Source organism: Rutilus rutilus, assembly GCF_951802725.1.
Source record: "Rutilus rutilus genome assembly, chromosome: 10".
Classification (NCBI taxonomy): Eukaryota; Metazoa; Chordata; class Actinopteri; order Cypriniformes; family Leuciscidae; genus Rutilus; species Rutilus rutilus.
In genome coordinates this window covers 9,381,537-9,408,017 of record NC_140215.1, presented here as the reverse complement: position 1 = coordinate 9,408,017, position 26,481 = coordinate 9,381,537, and positions in this window count along the sequence as shown.

Genomic DNA, 26,481 nt, shown 5'->3' with positions numbered 1-26,481 from the left:
GGCCGAGTCCAAGCGATGATAAGACATTAGCAAAATAAATCAGAGGAATGGTAGACGGTGGGGGGAAAGCGAGCTAAATAAACCCTTAATGTAATGCTAATGCAGAAGCCAACTGCCTTGTTCTCTCACAGGCGCTTCAGTCACTCATCTACGGGATATTGTTGTACATTTCATGCTCTGATTACATTAACATGGCTTTCAGACTGAAACCCAATGTTTAAACATTTGCACAAGGACAGTAACATTTGCTCTCTCTCTATGTTGCGTATGCTACCATGTTGAAAGAAATAACTGTCATCTGTCTACCATTGTGTCCAACTGAGCCTTAAACACTATTAATATGGGATTTTATTTGTTTAAATGTGTAAACGACATGCAAGTTACAATTATTAACACAAATCCCATTGAAATAAATAAGACTTCAAAATGTGACATTACAAATGTTATATATGTAATTAAGGTAACAAATTAATAAGGTGAGTGTAATATCTGATGCTGCTTGATGTATCTTTGTTTGTACATAAAATCTATTGTTCAAAAGGTTGGAGATGGTAAACATTTAAAAAAAATAAGAAATTAATACTTTTATTCATCAAGGATGCATTAAGTTGGTCGAGTGACAGTAAAAATAATTTATAATGTTTAAAAAAAAGAGTTCTATTTCAAATAAATGTTGATCTTTGGAACTTTCTACTCATCAAAGAATCTTGTGCTGCTTAATATTTCCACAAAAATATTTAGCAGCATTACTGTTTTCAACTGTTATAATAATAAGAAAATTAGCATATTAGAATGATTTCTGAAGGATCACATGACACTGAAGACTGTAATGAAAAATTCAGCTTATGTATTAAATATATTATTATAAATACCTAAATCAAATCAAATAATGGCAGCCTCGGTGAGCATAAAAGACTTATTTTAAAAATATTACCCAAACTTTTAAAAATCAAGGTTAGTTTTAAGTATATATAAAATATATACATACTGTATATATTATTGCAAAAATCTTACAGTTGAAAAAGCTATGGTAATAAGTAGTCCTGCCACAAATGTTGGTCAACACAAACTTACACTAACCCACTAACACCAACCCACTCATTCACTTGTACATCTAGTCTCATAATGAATTTTTATAACAGTGCTCCACAAACTCTCTTTGGCCTCACTACCCTTCCATTAAACTCTGGGAAAGACTTCACCACAAACAATATAAAATATTAATTTAATAAAAACAACTGCTGGGGGAAACACCTCCTGTCGCTCTCCACACAATTCAATTCAAAAGCCACCTACTGAGAGCAACATTTAATATTTGATCAAAATCTCAAAATCTACATAATGATGACTGACATCTTCCAAACGGATACAGTCACTGATGCTTTCAACTATAAAACAGAAATCAATTTTTGTATTAAATGGAAGCAGCCCACAATGGGCTTCAGCGTTTAAATATACACAGTTTTTTTTTTTTTTTTTTTTTTTTGTGTAATGCACTTAGGGTTCCACCACTATTCACACTTCCATCTTCCTAACTAAACTAGCTCAGGTGTTTATTCATTGTTTTTGTTTTGTTTTTAATCTAAAACTTACTGTTTAATGTTATTTATTTATTTTTTATTAATTTTCATAATAATTTAATTATGTATTTTGTGAAGTCAGAGTATGTTGTACATGTGTAAGCAGAGACAGAGGGAGAGGAGCTGGGAGCAAGATAAACATAGAAGTATCTGCAATGTAACATGTTCCACTGATGATGATACATCAAATGTGTACAGTTGGCATATTCTGTACAAGGAAAGGAATGTTTCAACTGATGCAAATGTACCACAAATGTATACACTAAGGGATAGTTTATTAATATGGAAAGTGGATTGTGCCATGTGTAAGCATGAGGTATACATTCCATTTTAAACATAAGCAAAATGTTTTTGCTACCTTACAAGGAAGTTGTAAGTCCCTCAGTGGTGTATATAAGCTCAATCCGTATAGTGTAACCCCAGAGAAACATAGAGGCATGACGGGGTGAGAGGAAGGAGAAACATAGAGGCATGAGGGGGTGAGGGAAGAGAAACACTGAGAAACACCGGGAACACATAGACCTGGCACTAATACAACATCTTCTCAAGTTTCTCTCCTATGCTTGACGCGTGTGAAGAATACAGATTTTTCTTGGCAAGATAACTGGTGATTCACGGTCCCGTGAATCAAATAATAATGGGGAAAAGGCTTAATTCCAAGTCTACAATGTGTATATATTTTTTATTTTGTTTTGTCTAATGATTTGTCTGTTCTAGGGGCCGGAAATGTTCTTGTTATGTGTGTTCTTGTTTTATTGGGAACTGATTTCCTGCACCTTTGAGCTGTGTGTGAGGTATATAAGAAGCCTCGTTGCCATGTCTGGGTGGCGGGATTTCGGCAGCGGATCTGTTGCGCTCTCTTTTGTTATCCTCGATTGTTTTTCCTTCAACAATTGATTATGATGGCAATGGCACTGGCGGCCAGATCAAAATTGGATGGCACGTGACCTATTCGATTTGAAATAACTTACCCAAACAGCAAACAATTCCAGTAGTAAAGCTATAGCTTCTTGGTTGATGCTGTCATCCAGGGGTATCGTTTATAATTGCTGGGGTTGAAACGATTTCAAAAGCTTTGTCTTTCTGCACCAAATTAAGCTCTGGTGTAGGTCTTCCTTTGCCAATTAAATACAGATTTTCTTTAAAAGTTAATCATGAAAACAGTGTGGATAATAGACTAGCAACATGTCCTCCAGAGTCCTCACTAACATTAGCCTACTTGTGTTTTCCATAGCACTAGCTATTTTATCAGTGTTTTTTCCCCCCCCCCGAACGTGTTCCCCACTGCGGGCTGAACTTGTCATAAACTTAGTGATAACAAGCCCCACCCTTTAGAAGGGCGATATTTTTGGTCAATATTCTTGTCATTTGAAAATAGTATTTCATTGACTTGCCATTGCTGGGCCCTCTAATTAGTTGGATCACCAATCACAGTACTGAAAACATTCTAAAAATTCTAATATGGAGAAAATGGGCGTCAACACAACACAAACTGAATAGGCAGATTTTAAGAGTTTATTTCCTCAAAAAGATTTAGATGCTAATTGTCAATTTATGAATTCCAAAAATAACATTAGAATGGATGACTCTATGTATTTTTTAATTCATTTTATTTTTTAACTCTTTAACTATTATTTAAAATGTTGCAAATAATTTTACAATAGCTTTAGGCCCTGGCGGTTCCCCTCTGATTTACACTATTGGGCACGTAAGACACACTTGAAATATCTGTCATTACATAATATAAAAAAAAAAATAATAATAATAATCTAACAACCTTGCAAGCAAATTTTGTGCCATTTTTCTTAGAACCTACTTTACTTTTCTGAGCCATTTTTTAAACTTTTTGTCACGATCTCAGCCTGTGTTCCCCCTTCTTCTTCGTTTTATGGCGGTTGACAAACCAGCTTTGGTGCATATTCTCCTGTGTTCCCGGTCTTGTGTGAGGACTTTTGTTATTTCCTGTCTTGTGCCATTATTTGCAGTTCTTTGTAGTTTTTCATGTTGATTAGTCTCCCCAGGTGTATCTTGTTTCCTCGTTACCTTGTTAATAAGCTTGTTTGCCCCTGTGTATTTATAGCCCTTATGTTTCATTTGTTACTTTGTCAGTTGTTTTACTTGTAATGGTTGCTTCTGTTTCTGTGATCCTCGTGGTTTTGTTCCTTGAGTTGTGTGTTATCTGTTTAATGTGTTACTTTATTACAAACCCTTCATTTAGATCTTCAGATCTTCTTGCATTTAGATCTTGCAATGACATTCATATTTTTTTGTTTATATTGGGTCTTATGTGTTTAGGCACCTTATGTACCTTTTGAGCCCACATACACACACACACATCTCATCATGATTGTCGCAGTTATGTTCTGTTATAGGATGAATTCCAAACTGTGTTTTTGCACCCTTAAAGGGCACTTCAGGAAGGGGACGCCATTTGTAGGGGCGTTCCAAACGAAAGTGAACAACTGAATCCCTTCACGAAGGGCCCTTAGTCCGTTAGGGAAGATAACGTGATGGTCACTTCAAAGAAGTAATTTAAAAGTTGATGGTCATGTGACCCAGGGTGGCGAATCCTCACGATTAATTTTAAATCTAGATATGGTGGAAGAGTTGCAGTTAACGTATAAACAGAATAATTCAAGTTGTTTTATTTTGTTGTGATACACACATTTCCGTCATGCATTTTATATAAAGTTTTTAAAAAGTTTCATAAAATGGGTTTAATGCTTATGTTTACTAACTTATAACCGTATAAGTTATAAGTTCTCTAACTTATGAGAACAGATCTAGAAAACACACACACACACAAAGCATATTTTTTAGTTTTTATTTGTATATACAGTATTAGTGTATAATAATAAGATATACCTGTTGTCGCTGCCTAGCTTTGTAGAGGTAACAATCCATGTGAAGCTAATGAGGAAATGACGTGGTCTTTCATTGCTCCCTTTGCCAAGTGCGTTCCTAACGGCTTCATTATGACACACAAGTGCCCTGCTCCCTCCAAAGTCCACACTTCAAGGGCTCTGCCCATCAGGAGTGAGTAGGGCATAGGGATGCTCACTTTCGATTGGGATTTGCCCATGGTCATGTTTTCATTGTGTTGAGATTCTATCTTCCCTATGCCTGTCATTTGACCCAGTTTCCCAGTGTGTCCGATTAGTCATTACGTTCACCTGTTCTGTTAATCATCTTGTTAGTTCTCCTGATTATTTAAGCTCTGTGTTCCCCTTACTTCTTGGTCTGTTCTTGTTTGTGTATGTTGGTTGTTTCTGATCTCCTGAGCTTTAGTTATTAAATATTGTCATACTGACTCCTCTTCGTTTGTGCGATTCTTACATTGCAGCCATCCCTGACAATGGTACAGCCGAGATGTATTATTGTTAATTTATGACTGTTACCTGACCCACCAAGTCACTCTTTGTACTCCATCATGCTTGACATTGAGTAAAAGTACATTGCAACAATATACTGTTCAGTTTACAGTTCACAAATTACTCTAACTAGACATAACCCTCTAGCTGATATAATCATAGACCATTGGGAAGAATACAGCACACTACCAGATGCATGTATTTTTATTTTGCTGCTTTAAGCAAAGTCTCTTCAACATAATCTGAATAGGCCCATGACAATTGAGCCATTGGGTTTGTATTAACAAACTGTTAGCTGGCACTCTCTATTACAATTGGTCATTGTTATTCACACTGACTTAATAAAGTGAAGGTAAGAGCAAGGGTAGCCTGAGGTTAATACTGATGGAAATTAATCATCTTCCTCACCACACGTATTAGTACGTAAAGCTGTGCTCTCCTAAGATGTGTCTGTAAAAGGATCCCATTCACAAGTGTTCACATGTGTGTAGTATCTGTTAAGATAAATGGTGGCTTCGTTGCTGTTCATGCTTAATGAATTTCAAGCATTTGCGATTTTGTACATTTCGTCCTTTTTTTAAAGATAAAGTTGGCATGTATACATTATCACAAAAAAAACAAAAAACATTTCAGACATTGAAGCAGCAGCGTAACAGGTCTAGTCCGCCAAGACCAAACCATTCCATTTGCATTAATAAAATGTTTTTAAAATGACTGTAAAAAAGTTGTCATGACTGAACTATTGTTTATCATTCGTTTTAGTCTATATTACTGGACAAACAACAGGACAAAATGTTAAGAATAATACAAAATATACCAAAAAACTATTTATTGTGACCATTGGTTTTGTAAAACTAAATATGGAAGATAGCTAACAACAGGTGAACATTTTTGGCAGTTGCCAGCTCCCATTTAGTTGATTTTCATAAGTTTGTTTGTTTCCATATCCCTAATTAAGGGGGCTTACATAATTAGCTGTTCTCTTTCAATTGTAAAAGTGGATCTGAGACAGTCTACAGTCCATACTCAATCTCACATGTGTTATTCTAACAAGAAGCTAAAACAAATGAAGCATCTAGAATGCCAAAAGTTCTGCACATGCAACGAGTTCTGAGGGAAGATAGGCACTTATACTACAACAACAAAACACAAAATGCAGTACTGATAGATCCTAGACAACTGCTGGTCTTAACTACCTGTCCAAGAGGGAATGGAAAAAGAATTAGAATGATCCACAAAGTTGAAATTTATTTAGTTGGCTAAAAATAAACTAAAACAAGTACAGGTCAGCGAGCTTTAAAATATTTCTAGCAGTGCACATTTTGTCAGCAGTTAAATTGCAGTGGAGTAAAAATAACTTCGCCTCAGAACTGCTGAAAGAGACGCTAGCATTTACACGTATTCATTTAGCAGACTGTTTTCAAAGCAAATTTCAGTCCTAAATGAAGGATCAAGGTTCGTTTTATCGTCGTTCAGCGCTTACACAGATGTACTAGCAGAACAAAATACAGTTTAGGGAGCCAAGGCATCCATCATTCATTGAGATTAATGGGAAAGCTAACAGCTCTCTCAAGATATAGTAAAAAATCCTCTGCATAAATAGAACAAGCGAGAAAGAAGTAGTGATCAAAAAAATATGTAAGAGAAATCAAATAGCAGTACAAATAAATGGGTGAGAGGTGATTTGTTAGCAAAAGGAAAGCAGACATTCATTGCATGGATATGCAAATGAGCACTAGAACAGGGGTGGTGGGTCAAATAATTACAAACAGACAGTGCAGGCATTACCATGCAACAAATATTAAAGCAGACAGGTATACTGTTGTGAAAGAATAGTTCGTTTTCAAATTTGTTTTAGGCAAATATCATGATGCACCCTTTTGCATCTTTGGCTCTGTAATTATCTTGAAACAAGACAGTGGTGATGTCAAATTGATCCAGAATACCCAAATAAAGTATCTAAATAAACTTTGAACATTATAATAGATTCTATAGTGTGGTATTAGTGGCATAGCTGTGACTAACAAACCTAAAATGAGGAAAGTATGCTGGTTTAATAAGATGAAAATGAGTAAGGCACAGAAACTTGTAGTGACTTTTATCTGTGAACCAGCAAATTGTTGCTTGCTTCTGTCAATGTTTCTGCAAACTTAAAAATATTATCATGTCTGATTCAAATCACATTAGGCATATACAAGTATAAAATAAATGAAACTATTATATTGATATTTTTGAGCCCCCCCTACAACTACAATAAATGTACAGTCACAATATATATATATATATATATTTAAAGTAACGACCATATTCACAATCGTTTATAAGACAAGTGTGAGCGGATTGCATTTGAACTCTTTGCATTATCTGATAAAGTATGAATGACATCTAAGAGCTTTGACAGAAAGAAAGATTTTCTAGGGGATTTTTTTTGTACTGTTCCTCGCATCTAGCTTTAACAATACGATAATAATGTATAATTTTACAAGACTTGAAAGTTGGAACATAGCAAATGAGATATACAAAGTACTTTTGGTGCTTATGTCATTTTCTCGATCCTGAAAGTAAAAGTCAGTGTCCAGTTTTCATGTATGAAACACTCCTTTTGAGACTAAATAACAGAATATTTATTTCAACCGTTAAAGTTTGGCGTTTGTGATTCTAATGCTCCAAAATGAGGTCGGCTTCAAAGTGACGTTTATGGCACAAAAGCGACATATGATACTTCTGGATAAATGACCACAACGGTTCAGTTCTCAACAGTGAAAGTGTTCTTGAGTCACCTGTAAGTATTTTTGAAATGTGAAATGTCTCCAGCTGCCTCTTACTTTGTCAGAGAAACTGCTTGGGATGCACCCCGAGTATCAGCCTGTTGTCTGTTCTCTGCCTCACCCCATGATGGTTTGCATACAGAGAAACGGACAGATCCATCTGTTTGTCAGAGAAAGCAGAGGTGCATGAGAGAAGGGAACAGACCTCACCCTCGCACTGGCAGCTGTTTGGGTAGATAAAGTCTAAAGCTGGGCATAAAGGGAATTGAAAGAGTGATTGGTGCATGCTGTGGAAGTCAACTTGTTAAAGATGTTAAATGGCAGAAAGAGATGGAGAGGAGGTCTGGACCATATGTAAAGAGATTCAAGGGTGGAGGTTGTATATGTAATGACCCAAAGGGATTAGCATGGATGGGCTTCAAGGTTATACAGTCTTACAGAGTAGCTAGTTGTGAGTCAAGGGTTTCTGCTCCCACAGCAATAAAGCAATTTCCCTAGACTTTGTGTAAATGTTTATCTTGAATATATTGTAATATTTCATCAAAGTTATTCTAGAATACATTATGATAATAATACAGGAACAGAAATTTTTTTATCTGGAAACTATTTACCGCCCAGAAAAATGTTTACTTCTCCATGCATTTGCATATGCTGGTCATTATCATTTTTCATCATCATCAGCCTTGAGAAGTCATCTAAATTTGTGTCAGGTGTCTTAGTTGTAGTAAATCACACGAACAGAAAAATACTACGTCTTTAAAAACAATGCTCAGGAAACACAGAAATATATAAACATCAACCAAGTTGAAGGACACAGACGACACAAAACAATGAACAGAGGAAGCTAAGGGCTTAAATACACAGGGAGTAATCAACGGAACAGCGAACAGGTGTGGAACTCAAATCAGCAACCAAGGTAAACTAAAGGTGCACATCATGTTGTAATTTCTGTAACTAAAAGCCTTCAAGTGCTTGTAGAATTCCCAGTGAAATTTGCTGGAGTAAGTTAAACAGACTTTATGCACACCAACTGCCTATGCCAATGTATTTTAATATAGTAGGCTATATATATATATATTAAATACAGAAAACATAGTAATTTTGTATAAAACATAGTGTGTTAGTAATGAGTTACAGATACTTAAAATACCTTTAGCATAAAGGTGGATCGGATCAATATTGCTGTGTCCTGTTGTGGGACACTTCCTCAAGATGTAATTTTGTTCTTAAAATTTTCCTCATAATTTCCATACACTGCGCTGCACTGGAAGTTGCAGTGGCCACTGAGGCTAAATGCTGAAGCGATTGTGCATACACTCCATTGTGCTATTGAATTCAGTATTTTCTAAGCTGCCATTTTCATTTAATTTGATCTCATTTCCTAGTCACGCAAGATTGCTTTTCTCTCATCTGATTGCTGTGACCTTGACCTCTATTAGCCAAAGTGAATGACAATATCACTTCATCTATTCTCATGAAGCAACATGCTTTCTAGCAGAACAGATGCTAACTCTGAGTTAAGGAAACATCTATCCTCAGAGAAAATATCCTCACTTTGAACTAAGGGTGAGAATGAATGTTGACAGTTTTGACAAGGCTATATGTTGTGCAACTCATTATACTAATCTAACATTATCTTCTGATGGGTTCCTCAAAATGGCAAAATCAACTCGATAAATTGAACTGGCTACACCTACAGGAAGTACCTGACAGGAAGAGGAAATCATTGAATTGGAATTCAAAGAACACAGGTAATGCATTCTGGGAAATGAAGATAAAAAAGAGTTAATTAGATATGACGAAATTATATGTAAACTAAATACAAATGTCAGATGTCAAACAATCAAAAATTAGTTACAGTACTTTGAATTTCAATTCCATTTTAATTCTTCTTCCTTACATTCAAATTTTAAATGCAGTTCCTGTTTGCTTGTGTGATATTGCTTAATATTTTGAGCTTAACAAGCTGAAAATGCTAATCGGTTCTTAAAAATGCACAAGACAAGCAGCATTCTATTTCATGAAAGGGGTTTAATTCCCAAAAGCTCACCTGCAGGTGTGGGTTAAATCAGAAACGTTGTGATTTCAACCACAAAATTAGCTTAAGGTAATCATGGTGACTTGCGTCTAATGTAGCTAATGTAAAAGGTTGATGTGGTGATGGCAGGATCAGAATTCCAGGTACAAACTATTTTCGTGAGATGAAATTAAGTTCGCTAAACTAATAACCTCATGAGTATTCAGTCCAGGCTCCCTGTGTTTCCTAATGAGAAAATGTGCAGCCTATACCGAAGCCACTGGGTTGTGTAATTAACTGAAGACGTTTATACAAAATGGCCTTCTGCGATAAAAATAGAATTTATTCCTGTTGAGGGGTGAAGAATAAAGCAATAAATCTATCCTAAAGATAGGAAGCAGCAGTTTGTTTTTGTTTTTTCTTTGGTGTGAAAAATACATTATGCATCACTGAGCCCCAACACTCAAATTAAATCTGAATAACAGTGAAACAGACTGCAGCTGATTAAATTCCACATTATTTCTTTCATTTTCCACATGCTGTTCAAATCTCTCCCTCTTGAGATGATAAAGTTCATCTGTGAATGATGTGCTTTTGACCTTTACAACCCCTGCTCAGGTGTCTGAACGTTTAAGATGTTGGAAGGCAGTGAGCACTAAAACTGTATTTGAAGTCATTTATTGCAGTTCACTTCAATAATGTTTTAAACAGACCAGTGAATGGGGTTTTCATTTCAGGAGACTTAAACTACAGTATATTGAGTACTAATGAGTAGGCAGCCAAAACTCTTAAAATCACGATACTGAGAATACAAATAGACACATTACAAATCAATCAGACCATCCATCTTTTCGGACTATTTTAGCAGCTTAAATCACTCACACAATCTGCTCTTATTTTAAGACCAGTATGTTTTGATACTGAATCTTTTACAGTATTGATGAAAAATGTTACAGAATGTTCTAAAAACCTATTTTTGAATAAATGTTTTATTACCTCTTGACCACATCGGCAGGAAAGGTTAAACTGCCAGGTTGAGTTGTCAAGGAAACACAAAAGAGAAGTTAAGCTAAATCAAAACTCAGCAACAGCTCTTCCAAACTACAAGCTTATTTTCAGAATCAATAAATGCTCTGTTCAGCTCAGAATTGCACTCTTTAAAAAGATTTGGTAGTACCAAAAAGGTTGTTGAGTTTATTTCACTATAGTGGAAGCTTAAGTCAAGTGCCTTTTCAGTCCATCACACTAAATGAATGCAATACTTTTCAAAAGTTTGGGGTCAGTAAGATTTTTTTGAAGAAACTAATACTTCCAATCAGCAAGGATCATTCAATAAAAAGTGACAGCAAAGACTTTTAAATTGTTACAAAACAAATCACATTTAACATTTCTATTTTATTTTTACTTTCTATTCATCAAAGAATCCTGATAAAATGCCTCATACCTTCCACAAAAAAAAAAAAAAAAAAAAAAAATCATGCATCATGCAATATATGAAATGTTACCTGAGCTCCAAATCAGCATATTACAATGTTTCCTGAAGGATCTGACCAATGTCTGCTGAAAATTCAGGTTTGTCATCACAGACAAAATTACACTTTAAAATATGAAATATTAAAATAGAAAACAGTTATTTTAAATTGTATTAATATTTCACAATATTACTGTTTTTGATCAAATAAATGCAGCCTTGTTGAGAAGAGACCTTCAAAAACATAAAAAGCTTGCCAATTGAAACAGCTCCACTAAATAATGGTCACTTCTTCTTCAATCCCATTCTTAAACAAAATGAATAATGTTAACTAATAATTTGATGTAACTATAAACTTAATAGCAGAGTTTTTTGTTTTTAGTGTTCTTCATTAAATGTTGTGGACACAAATGGTACTTTTTCATATTATGACTCCTGTAAGAACAACTTGTAAAACCTGCAGGCTTTAATTTGTCCCATCCACCAAAGGCTTTAAAAGATTAGTATTAATTAATGTTACAGGAGACAAATTTAAAGTGCCCTTTTATGTGCAAAACTATTGAAGAAAGGAAAGCGAGAAACATTTGAAGGAATACAAGACATGCTTAAAACTACTTCTGCTAACAGCATTAGTTTTTTAAAAAGTTGAACTTCTTTTAACTTGAACATTTTAGAATGCCGTGTGTCATGCACGAGATGCTGCAAAAGACGCGAGACGTAAGCACAGCGGTTAAAGACGTCGGACTAGAGTGCTTGAAAAACAATGGAAAAGCAGCACAGTGGAATGGAAAAATCGTTTTGTCAGGCAATGGACAATTAATAAATAAATAAAAATTAAGAGCTGTCGCAGCCTCGCGGGCCATTATGATATTTCAACGCTATCTCACGACCAATTCGTACGAATTCGTACGAATGATAAAAAGTTGGCTAATTCGTACTAATTCGTACGACCTCACTCGTACGAATTTGTACGATTTGTCTAAACCCACGTGATGGGTAGGTTTAGGGGCGGGGTCAGGGGTAGGTCATTCGTATGAATTCATACGAATTGGCCAATTCGTAAAATATGTACGATTTTGCAAAAAACGTACTAATTCGTACGAGTCAGGTCGTATGAATTCGTACGAATAAGCCACCTCGTAGAATTTGTACGTTTTCCCGTGAGATCGGGCTCGATATTTACATACCTAAAACATAAAACATTTTCTTCATCATATTATGGGTCAGAAGTGGGTCAGAGGGGCTCTATAAAAGTAGGCTCTTCCAGCATATATAGGAGCATATATCCATTCTGTGGCCAAGCTTTTATTAACTGTAGACCCATAATAGGACTTTGAGATGCACTCTGGGGAGACAAAAGGGCATAGAAAATAGCAGTGGTGAGAGGCTTCAAGGCAGTAAATGGGGAAAAGCAACTTAATGCAGCTGGGCAGCAGTTCAGACTGCAAAGAGTGGGAAGAGAGTTCTAATTCTCTTGACGGCCACTTTGATGACATATTCATGGGTTTCGCTACCATGCAAGTGGTTTAAAGTTCTTCACATGGGACTAAAATTTGACTAAATACAACCGAATTCTGCTACTGGGCTCATTTTGCACACTTGTTTAATTATAGGAAATTTAGACTTTAACTAATTTACTTCAGTATATATTCCAAATGACTTCAAAGAACAGTCCTTTCCTTTCAAAAGAACGTCTTTTGATGATATTATGGGAGTGCTGTTGAATCTGTTCATATTTCATTTAAAGAGTTAAGGCCAACTGACAATGTGTTTGCCAACATCAAATTTTTATATTCAAAGTTGGTTGTTTAGAAACTGATATTTTAAGAGAGTAGACCACAACTATGAAGTACACGTCATAAATTTTAAATTCATTTCAATTCTATTGCATAGCACTTTTCACAGAACACATTGTTCTGAAACAGTATATAAAAGTAACTTTGGTTCCACTTTATTTCGATTGTCAACTTTAGACATTCTATTAACTAAAAGTAAAATTGCAACAACATGTCAACTTACTTTCATTAGAGTATTAGTAGACTGTAGTAGATTGTCAGTAGACTGTTAGGTTAGGGTTCGGGTTAGGAGAATAAGTTGACTTGTAGTTGCCAAGTTAGCAGATATTAAGCAGACAGTCTATAATATTCTAGTGAGAGTTAGTTGACATGTAGTTCCAAAGTTACTTATAGTTAGTAGAATGTCTAAAGTGGACTATCGAAATAAAGTGTTACCGTTACTTTTAACAGAAGTAATCCAGCATCAAATAATTGTTAATACTGATATGTTGTTTAAAGTAGTGATGTGCCGAAATTTCAGCATCCAAAAATATTTGCCCAAAACAGCAACAAAAAAACAAAAAAACTTGTGTTTTCATTGTGTACACAACATGGATAAGCTACAACAGGAAAACATGTCAGTAGTTTAGGTGCACTTCACCGTCCGTGACTAAAAATTATGCCAGAATAGCAATATGGAAATTTGTCTGGCAGAAATATTGTGAGGCGGGTCGTTGCCAAAAAGCTTTGCTATGTTAATTTAGCACCTATGAACAATACACCCTGAACAGCATAATACAGAGTTCAACGACCAGGGATGGTTGTAACACTTTTTGTTTTGCATCTGTATCTCACTGAATCTTATTAGCTATAGAGTGCAAAAACTTTTATACAAAGTACCCATATTTGTTTACTACAAAAGGCACCAATTCAAACATTTTTAAGAATATCACACCCCTTATAAGTTGATGTCAAATACATGGCCTGCCTACTACCGGCGTAGGTTGTAACATGTTGTAACAATTAAACAAAAGAAGCAAAAACAGGGGCCATGTGCAATATGCTCCGAAAGTGGGTTTATTAAAACAATCCAAAAGAACAATCCAAAACAATTCCTCTCTCTGTGTGACAGACCATAACTCAAACCCACTCTCTGTTTGACTCAGGAGTGTGTGCGTGTGTAAATTAGTGTACTAGAACAACTTCTTTAACAGTAGGCCTCCACTGTAAAAAAAATTGCTGTAAAATGACAGGCAATTTCCAACAGTAAAATACTGTTATTTCAATAAACAGCTAGATCGTGTAAATTTACAGCTAATGGTCGTTAACTTAAGCACTTGCATTAAATTTACAGCATTTAACAGTAAACTGGTTTGTTTCTGAGAAAAACGGTCTTGTGCTGTAAAAAGCAACACATGGGGGTGGGCAACAAGACTCAAGGCCCCGGTGTAGTTAGGGGGGTTCGGGTCCGAGAAAATTTGGATTTCTCTGATCTACATATTTCATGAATTGAGCGGCAACAAGCTTCCCCGCACTTTTTGCCAAGCGTCCTTGACAAGGCGGCCAGAGCTTCTTTGCAGCTCAAGTCGGCGGCGGTGTGAACGTAGGCTACAGTTATACTTTCCGCGACTGCACAACTGGGTTATAGGTTGCCAGGTTGAGGTGACAAACGGGTTGAAATTGTATATGGTGTGTGGATTGTGTGAATATAATGTATTTAATACAAGATCTGGCAACTGGTCAACATTAGACAAACATATTGGTCAGATTATTCATAACGGAGTTTGGGACATGCAAATTACGGGAGTTTCCCCGGAGAAATAACAAACCGGGAGGGGTCCGGGAGATGGGGCTAAAAAACGGGAGAAACCCGGGAAAAACAGGGGTGTTGACAGGTATGCCTTAAGGCATTGTTCAGATGTTGTATTTCGAGACATTTGTCAGGTTTTTGTCCTATTTCTTATTATCAGATGCCTCAGTTGCTACTTCAAAACGTCATTAGAGCTACCCAGTAAACAATTACCGTCTTTCAACGTTGAAATATGGTTGAAAATAAGTCGGTCCACCTTGGACTGATTTATGACGTGATTTGTGACTACTTGTGACTAAGTAGTTTCGGCCGGACTACATGTTTTTAACTGATCATCTAAGATACCACATGTTTTCAACTGATAAACTAAGACAGGACAAGTCTGTTATAGGCCTACATGCTAAAATAACAGAGAAAACAAACTACCAAACCATGTTCATTATTATCTCACATAAATTGAAAGAGTTTTACATATTCCATCAAGACTTTGAAGATCGACCTGTTTTCAACGTTGAAAAGTCGTAATTAGACGTTGAAGATTTACGTCTATTCAACGTCTAATAGACGACTTTTTGCTAGCTGGGTAGTAACATAGAAGATGTGGCTGTAGAAAAGGAAGGGAAAAAGCTGTTAGTGCCTCTGATAAGTAAAGGATGTATGAAAGTAATGAAAAAAGGGAAACAACAGAAACAATTTCTCCCAGCATACAGAGCTGCAGAAAGATCAGAAAGCCAACTATAGGTCTGGCTCAACAGATTAGTCTTCACTTGAACACAACAGCTAGGAAGGCTATTCTAAAATCATGTGGTTTGAAAGAAGGTATACTGCTTTATGTATCTTTACAGAAGCAACAATAGAATCTGATAAATGAATCAGTGTTAGCGCCAAGTCAATGCATTACTTCTTGATAGCGTTATTTACCCTGATCTTAAAAAAACCGGATGAGATTGTGTGTTGGGTATGAATCTATTCAAAAGATAAGGTTCATTCAGTTTATCCTATATAAATGCAAAGGGGCAGACACTGTGCCCTTGCTCTTTTTGTTAGCATGTAATGTTTTCCATTCATGCTCTCACTCTTTCTTTTATTCTCAACCTGCCTGGTCTTTATCTCTCACTCAAATGCCTCCAAAACACACCAATCTCAAAAAAACACATTCCCACATTTGTTCACACTACATGATTATGGCCATGATTTGGCCGTCTGAGACACATTTTGAGAACCCTAAAGCTTGGGACCAACAACATCAAAGAACTTGCGGCGACGAAAGCTGACTGTGTTGTTGCCTCTTGTCAGCTGCGTCTCGGCCAAAAAGCACACTTGAACAGACCAAAAGGACTAAAGGCAACTGTCAGCTAGCATGTGCGTTCTGTTCATAACAGCAAGTATCAATAGTCTATTTTCTTATTCAAAAAGGGAAACTGAAACACACCGGAAAAACTAAGCCGACCGATGCTCAAAAACGGCCCGGCCGTCGGCTTGGTGTGTCCCGGCTTTAATAGATTCCTCTGATCCTGGGCCAAAATCTGAAGTCTTTGATTGTTTGACATGTTCACTGACAGCAGATTAATGACCCATTTTTTTAATTAAATTGATCAATTTTACCAGTTGATCACAGTCCTGCAGTGTGACCTCCTACAACAACCATCAAATCATAAACCAATAGGAGCGCCGAACCTGACGATGCTTGTGACCCTTTGCAATTGACCCTTTAAGAAAAACAATAAGTACCATTTTGTGGCTCTTTAATGTGTTGTAACAGATTGCTGTAACACCTCAGTTCAAGCGGCATGTGAACCGATCATCTCTTTCTACTAGTTACAGCATGAAATAAACATGAATGAACACAAGGTACGTGGTTTCAACCGCAGAAAGACGTCAAAAGACACCATGGGTGCATCCGAAAACGGATGACTTGTTGCCTTACCTTGCTCCCCTATCAGGCAATGACTTTGCAGGCAGCGTTTGCGCATAAAGGTATATTAAGAAACGGATTTTGGATAGACTTCTGAGGCAGCGTAATGGTTTAATGATCTACAGCACAATAGAGTGAGCTTTAGTGATAACCAAGTGAATATTTAATTTGCACAATATTAATTTCTTGCTAGAAATGGAATCAAAGCCAAAAGTGGAAACCGTTGGTCAAAAATGTACATTTACATACAAACTGACCACCAACCGCAACTTTCAGATGCCATCTTTATTTTTAAGCCCAACTGTCACAGAATGGAACACACAGAATTGTGGGATATCAAAGGTAGCAAAGGATAGTATCTATGCTGCCTGCAAAATAGATCAGATGAAGATATCTCACCATTGTTATCTATCTCTTGCAGCCTAATTAAAAGTGATATTATTTTACATGGAGTGCATGATTAATATCTCGTCCAGCACGAATACTTTATCTTAGTAACCCTCCAAATTATCTGACCCTTTCTGTCACAGAGTAAATTAATAATAACTCATAGCAAATATAATACTAATGACTGCTAATAGCTTTTGCATGAAGCTGTGACTTTTTTAATACATAATAATTCACAAAAAATAATAAAAAAAACACATTCAAAATGTGAAAATATACACTGTAAAAAATGAATCATGAGTCTTGTAATTTTCATTAAAAAATTTTAGGTGATCATTAAAAATATTATGTATATTTTATTAATAAAATTGTGGCTCAGTTTTTGTTGAAAATATTGAGAACATTTCACTAATAACACCAAGAGATGCATTTTCCTAATTTTTTTAAGGAAACATACACAATTTTAAGGCTTGAATTGAGGAACTGATAAACCTCATAAAATTAAGGAAAAGGGGCTACCTAGTTATTTTAAGAGAATTAGCTCATTTATGCGGTTTTATTTAGACACACCATTGTTTGTTCCCAGCATGCTTTGCACATGGCTGGAAATGGAGAGTAAATCTTGAAATAAAGTGTTATTTCATGTGTTTTCGAGTAAAGGGAAACATCTGTTAATGTTTAATGTTCAGGTATGTTTCACATTTGAAAGAGTTTCTATTATGTTAAAGTTTTGATCGTTACCATTGTGCAGAAGAGTAGGGCTTATGGTTAGGTTGTGAATAACTGCATTTTTAAATATTCTGAAGCATGTTGTTTTATACATGTAGCAATAACTCTGCTAATGATAGTGCAGTAACAAGTTTGATTCTGTGCTGTCCTAGCAGCATACAGTCTAATTATAAAACAATATATCTCATAGTTAAATATAAACAGGTCATATCCATTCACTTGACTTCACACAATTTTGAGAATAAAAAATACTTAAAATAAAAAAGCACGTTTCACTAAAAAAAATTAATTCATTATGTCTAAATAAATTAGGGCATTTTACATGATTTATTCAGGTAGATTTCCATGAATGAAATCAAGCTTAACTACTCAAAAATAGTATGTGTAATATTGTTACCATAATTTTTTTAAGTAAATAGCAGTAACATTTTTTACAGTGTACGACTGTTCAAAAGTTTGGAGCCTGTAAGATTTTTTATGTTTTTGAAAGCAGTCTTTTTATGCTCACTAAAGTTTCATTTATTTAAAATAATTATTTTAAAATAAGAATTTTCAGCAGTTTTCAGTCACATTATCCTTCAGAAATCACTCTAATATGATGATTTGGTGCTCAAGAAATATTTCTTCTTATTTTTTTTCCAGAATTCTATAATGAATAGAAAGTTCAAAAGAACAGCGTTTATTTGAAATAGCAATGTTTTGTAACATAATGAATGTCTTTACTGACACTTTTGATCCGTTTAATGTACCCTTGCGTACTAGCTGTATTTACAGTATGACAGATTTTTGTTTTTGTTTTTTCAAATATAAATATGGCTGTATTTATATTTAAGATGTGAAACAAACATCCTTACCAAAAACTGCTCATGTAACAAAAATCATGCACTATCATTTGATATGCTAGGAGAAGGTCCACTACAGGTGCTTACCACAGTATACTCAAACTTATTTTAAGACTTTCATGTCCTCATATGGGTGTTTATGGAAATGTATTGGCTGCAAGCACTAAAACATTCTGTCCACGGTCTCTTGGAAGGGTTAATGTCAGAATGTCATCTTATTAGCCAAGGTAATTGGATTTCTGAGCTGCCCCTGCTCATGGTTGTGCTCTCTTGTTATTCAGTCGCCTCTCGATTCTCTCTGCCAGCCTCAGCTGCTCATTCATTTGTTTATCAGCAGATGGCTTGTTTACATTACAGCTCTGATGACTATGTACATCCATCCCTCAGTTTATTAATCGTTTGGACCGTCCTTCAGTGGTTGTCAGTTTAAAACTAATACTTGGCGTCATAAAACCTTTTTTTCATCTGTTACTTAGCCTAATTCATCGTGTTTATGCAGGCAGAGCAGTTGTTCACACTACACTGAGTTACATGCTCTCATTAATGCTACAGCAACTAATTAAAAGAAATTCTTCTTTTTTTTTCTTCTTTTTTTTTTTATGAACCGTAATCAAACATTTAGCAAGCAGAACTTCTTGGATGCTTCAGTGCAACTAAAGTCCATTGAAATGCCACTCCAAAACTCTAATGTCATTTATACCAATTGTACAATGTAAATTCTTCAACTGAGACATTAATGGCATTGCAAGTTAAGGTGGAACATGCGTTCTTTGTTAATCTGGAGGATGTTTAAAAGTTTAGGATTGACAGATGCTTGCTAAAAATAAGAAAAATACACAAATAAATCATATGTAGTAATAAATAAACTGGCAGATTTAAAAGGTGCTGATGCGTTTTTGAATACCACGCAGTGAGAAAAAGATTGACATTCGACAACCACAGATTGTTCTGCCTCCGCTTTCTTCTTTTCTTAGTCATTTAAGTGTAGGAGAACCACAGAAAAATGTTTTGTTACACAATCACTATGGTTAACAATTGCAGTTTTCAATATTGGGCTTTGTGTTTGCTCAGGAAAAGGTTTGGACGACGTCAGAGCAGGACAATGGCTTGTCGGTTCTTCAGTGCGAAAAGAAGCTTATGGATGTTCTACCTCATCCACACTTTCTTGAAAACACACACACACAAAGATACTTTGAAGAATGTTTAAACAGTTTTTTGTTCATACATCAAATGTCAGTGGGGTACAAAACAACATTGGACCCCACGGACTGTCATTGTAAGGACAAAAACAGACATAATTTTAATTAACCCTTTAGGTTCCAGAGAAGAAAGAAAGTCATACAGATTTTACAAAAGAACTATTCATTTAACACAACAATGAAATGTCTTTGAATGATCTTCATTTTATGTTTTTTTTTTTTTTTTTTACATATATTGATTTATGCAATTAATTGTGATATGTGTATGCAAGTAAATGGGCATATCACAAAATTAATTTGAATTAAAATCAATCTATATACAGTGCTTTTCTGTTAGATATTCTCAAAAGGCTTTTCCAGAGGGCATCCAACAGCTTAAAAGCTAATGTTATACAGGCTACAGACTCCAGCTTTCAGATGTACAGCAAGTGCATTAACCAGACTGCAAAGTGCTTTCAATTGTAGCACAGACTAAATTAAGTGCCTTAAAAAATAAAATAAAAAAAAGTGTTTATATATATATAAATATATTGTGTATATATACATATATATATATATATATAACAATGTAATGTCTTTGCTTTATATATATATATGTTTATGGACGTTTTTGCTGTTTTGCCGACTGGATACGGCAAGAGTCTAATCTGCCAGTTAACTCCGCTGGTAGCTAAGCGTATGGGGCTTGTTGTGATTGGTCATAGTGTTATCCAATTGCGTGCTGTGAGATTTTCAAATGCATGCTTGGTGCTGCCCCTCGAGCTGGCCGATTTTCATTAGTCGATGCCAGACCATTAATCTTTCAGATTTAGGTCTGGATTTCCAGGCTACTCCTGCATCAGTGTCACTAGAAAAGTATAAACATATTTGATGAGTAAATCCGGTGCAATATTTGCAATATTGTGTACTACAGTTTGGTGTACAATGGTTAAAGCTAGCAGCAGTTTCCCTTAAAGGGGTCATATAATGGTACATGCACTTTTACAAGTTGATTGCACTGAAATGTCTGTTGGCAGTGCCTGTACACAACCATCCTATCATGATTAAAATCCATCCAGTGGTTTTGTTTTAATCTCCTTATATGTTTGACCATCTATGAAATCAAGCCGTTCGATATTGTGACGTCATAAGATCGTACGCCCCTCCCGCGATTGTGATTGACAGCCGTGTTTCAACACAAGACCTGCCCTGAGCAAGCTGTGACAGCCGTCGTCATAGTAGTCCGCCATTGTTGATATGCTGGAGTAGAATGGCGTCTACGCGATTGTGGTGTTCTGTTCTTAGATGTAATAAGGAACACAGCAGTCATTTGGATGTTCCTAAATCTGAGCCGTTATAGATGCAGTGGCTGAGTTTTGTTTTTGAAGCAATATGCCCAAAGGATTGACGCGGGGATTCCCTCACGAGGATTCCCCACGATCGTCCATGCTTTCATGTTTACGCGAATCATTTCACACCAGACAGCTTTACAAACGAGAAAAAAACGGATCGGTACCAACGTGTTACTGCTGAACCTCCAGAAGATGTGAGTGTAATGTTTTATTAACCTTTATATTAGTATTTATATTAATCTTTGCGAAATTTGCAAACCTTGCTGCAGGCTTCACGATGAATGCATCTAAGGTTTACACTCAGGGTACATTACAGCATGTTTTCTATGTACGACGTTCTCAATATAATTCATAATCCCACGTTTATAATGAACAACGCGTGGTTATTGTGTTACAAACGGTGTACGCACAGAACAGAGGGGCGGGGTGAGCAAAGCTCATTATCATTTAAAGACACATGCACTGAAACAGCGTGCTGAAAACAGAGCTGTTTTTGACCAGGTAAAATTAGTGTTTTCTTACAATACTAATGAGAATTTTTAATTAAAGTATATTACAAACTTTTAATTTAGACCCTAAAGAATCATATTAGCTTGTACAAAAATGGCATTATATGACCCCTTTAAAAATGCTCCACTGAAAAAAGGTCACAGCTCCCAAAAGCAAAGGTGATACTAGCAGGCATGAATTAATAATAAATAAATAAAAACACATCTGACAGCTGTCAAGGTTTCCTCCAGACACACATTCTTCCATTGTTTCAATGAAAAACAACAAAAGTTTATGATTACATTTTTGGTTTGCTGGATGACATTGGAACGTGGTATTACAGATTGGAAGTGCTCGACCAATGTGTTGCTACAAAAAGGTGAAATCCCTGACTTCTACAACCTAGTCCTCTACAACCAATGCAATTTGCTATGCCCTTCAAAATGAGAAGGAGCGTCCCCTATATAAAAGGAAGGATGTGTACTGAAAGAGTTCAAATGGGGCAGAAGTAACAAAAAAAATTCTCTAAAAAGATGTGGTCAAAATGTACAAAAGAATTAATATTTCATGGCAGGGTTAGTCATAAATTCTATATAAGGAGATTGGGGTTAGATGTGACACTTTTTACTTGTCCTTTACTTTGTCCTTTAAATGTCCTTTAGGCCAGGAGAAATGAAAGAGAGAGCTAAAACTACTCCTTATATTTTTATATTGTAGGATATCTGCTATCAACTGAAATGACAAGAAACTAAAGCATAACATGGGACCATACTCTTATGCAAAAGATTAAGTCTAGTCATTGGGAAGTACTTTATGTGAACAGTCCATTTCAATTTACTTTTCAAATAAAAGTTTACACGAATGCAGAATTAACTTCTTAAAGTCTCTTGATGCACATTACACAATCATATCACAAGCTTTAGCTACCAAGGCTTTAAGCAATTGTAAACGCAGTTAATAATGTCATTGGTTTTACCATATCAGTTCGAGCTCGAGTTGGATTCTGTGGATGATCAAGCCGATCGATCGTAACCAACTTTGCAAGCATGACTTGAGCAGAACATTTGACAGTGGAAAGTAGTCTTTATGTATAGCTAGTGTTGTACTCTCCCTTACGCAAAGAACATATATTTCCTAATATATGAATGATAAATATCTTAAGATTAATATATTGTGTAAATATATTACAATATATTGAATAATACATAAGAAATTGTAGCTTTCATATACTGAAGAATATGTATATTTACTTATATATCATAATATATATAATTTCATATTCAGAAATACACTTCATAATATATAGATGTACATTTGATAAGATATGGTACTGCATGTGTATAAATATGTTGAACATATATTTACGCATGCAGAATACACACACACACAGATAAATCTTTTGTCAGTGAATGTGTGTATATATGTGTGTACAATACATTCCCATTTATATGGGAACATGTGTGTGCAATATATGAACACAATAAATGATAAAACTTTATGAATATTACATGTAATGCTATGTTTGTCTTTATTTCTAAATATATTTATATGTATCAATATATGCATGCATTGTCAATGCATTGCAGTATACTGAAGTAGTAGTAGTAGTAGTATAGTAGTTTCCCATATGTGATCCTGGATCACAAAACCAGTCATAAGTCGAACGGATATATTTGTGGCAATAGCCAACAATACATTGTACGGGTCAAAATGATCGATTTTTCTTTTATGCCCAAAATAATTTGGATATTAAGTAAAGATCAAGTTCCATGAAGATATTTAGTAAATTTCCTATCGTAAATATAAAAGACGTTTATTTTTGTGAGTGAATGCAGCACAATTGTGAAAATAAATGGACACCTTTAAAGGCGATTTTCTCAATGTTTCGAATTATTTGCACCCTCAGATTCCAGATTTTCAATAGTTGTATCTCGGCCAAATATTGTCTAACAAACCATACATCATTGGAAAGCTTATTTATTCAGCTTTCAGATGATGTATACATCTCAATTTCCAAAAATCAACCCATGTGACTGGTTTTGTGGTCCAGGCAGGGTCACATATATGGAAATGTATTATGTAATATATATCGCATATTTTGCAGTATAGCATATATTTTTGTTCTGTAAGGGCTCCCAGGTTTAGGAAGCTGTTCTCTGTAAAATGTGCAGTGCACAAGCATACTTTTGAGTTGTGGTGCTCATAACAGTTTTAAAAATAAATCCTAACCTCTGATTCCTAATTTCATCCTTTTTTGGAAGGCCAAACAAAGCGGTTTTGCTTTTGCATCCAAACACACAGGATTCAAAAAAAGCTTTCACATTTTACATTGTGATGTGGATGTTTGAGGAAGCAATATCTGGACTTTGATCGAGGTGTTTTAGGCAGTTCTGGATTAAGTGTCCAGAACTCTGTTAAATACAATAAATCCCTGTAAAATCCAACAGTTGTTCAAACTAACACTTTTTAGATAACTTTACTTAATGTCTTAACTTAATTGTAAAAATATAGTCATCTGTACTATTCACATACTATGCCTTGGTTATTCAGGAAACCCCAAGTTAAGATTAATTGATTAATTGAATTGGTTTGAGTGCCATTTTGTCAACAAAAAAAATAAAAAAAATAAAATTTTGAGGTGGGACAATTCTTAATAGACTTCTCCCTCATTTTTCTTCACTTCTTCACTTCAGTTATCTTTCCCAAGTTGCATTCACTAATGTCCCAAAGTCATCTTGAATGTTTAACTGTCAATTCAACTGAAAAAAATGAGAGAACATCACATTAGCCGACTTCATAAATTGATGTTGATTTTTCTAAAATGCTTTTGTTTGAACTCACCATTATTGTGATTAGTGTTCCCTTTGGTTGGGCACTTCTTTTATATTATTGTAATTCTCTTCCTATTGATGCAGTGATGCAACAAGAAAATCAGTTATTTGGTTTCAAAGGAAGGTTTTAAAAGGTGACCTAACTTCTAACTAAATCATTAATTAACTACTCTATTTCTCATGTCGGATAATGATCTTTTAACATTGTACTGCAAACACTTATGCCAGTTACGACAGTAAATCTAAAGTAAATTATCAAGTACTATATAGTTCTTTTTTAGTCACTAGAACTCTTGTGTGAGAACTTTACTAACCAAGCATTTATCAGTACAACATACTATTCCTATTTCACTTTACATAGTTTAAGGCAATCGGTTTGTATGCTTTTTTCAAAGGAAGACTAAATAATTTGATTTTAAAGTGTATGAGCTTTATAACTTTGCAGATCTTATACATGCACAAACATACATTATATACTAAAGGAAAACGTTAAAAAGCAACACATGACCCCTCTAATATAAAATTATGGTAATCCTTTAGTTTAGAGTCCAATTATCTCTACTAACTAGTTGCTTATTAGCATGCATATTGATATATTGGCTGGTTATTACTACTTATAAAGCACATATAAATGCCTTATTCTGCATGACCATTATTCTACATCCCTTAATCCTACCCAAACTTAACAACTACCTTAATAACTATTAATAAGCAGTAATTAGGAGTTTATTGAGGCAAAAGTCGTAGTTAATAGTTAGCTAATAGTGAGAACTGGACCCTAATCTAAAGTGTGACCAATATTATTTATACAGTATTATATACAGTGATTTATTCATGACAGCTTGAATTAAAGCTTGTTGGGTTGGTTTTGTAACATTGTACATGGTTTGAGCATCTAGTCCAACAGAACCACACTGGCTCAAAAATGGTGTTTGGGGCGAGACTATCAAATAATCGGACAAATGGCAGCTGGAGGAGGTGTTTTTTTTAAAGAACAAACACGCAAAACACTATTTTTGCAATTACATTTGGTGCCGTTATAACACTTCAGTTTTAAGAGAAGACTTGCAATGGCTTGAAAACACCACCGAAATTCTACACAGATGCCTTGCAACATAAATCCCTTTTAGAATAGAATACATTATATTAGAATCCAGGAAAATAATTGTGGAACTTCATCCCCAATCACAATGCAAGCAGCCATGACAGGCATTAGTGAGAAATGTCAATAACTGAACCCATAATACTTAGCAAGAAAAGTGTTTGAAATTCTCTACTGAATGACAAGTAAAAAGGCTGCAGGCACACTCAATCTGAATGAGGAGCTGTAGTTATTTTAAAGTAAAACAACCACCTCCCAAAATGGAGCTGAGGTACAGGTGACATCTAACTGGCTTGACACAAACATGTTCAAAATAAGGCTAGAAAAGGGTAGGAAAAATGTCAAACTTGATATGATGTCAAACTTCAGGTCACGGTCCCAAAAAAAAAGGATTATGGAAGAAGAAAGGCATTTTAAGGATATCAAAAGCTTCTGAGAAATTCAATGGTAAGTTCAAATGTACAAGACTTCAAAACACTCTAGGTCATATGGTAATAAGGAATTATTTCAAAGCCACAGCTACATTAGTTAATATAGGCATTTCTGCCCATTATGTTGCAGGATGTGTAGAGCTGTATTTAAAAATTCATTTTAAAGTGTTATTAAAAAAAGAAGAAGGATGAATTTTTTTTAGATACTGTACTCAGGCTTTAGGTGCTAAGATGACACTTCCACACTGTATAACAGATTTCCACAGATTGAAGTCCTTTAGAGGCCACATACAATTTTGACAGTTTGACTTTTGGGGATATGCATCAATTCAGTGGTTCCCTTTAAATTACATGTGTTTTCTTTGGATTCATAGGAAATACTAGTAGAAAAGCATCCTACTAACTAACAACCTATCTTCCAGTCATTGTCATC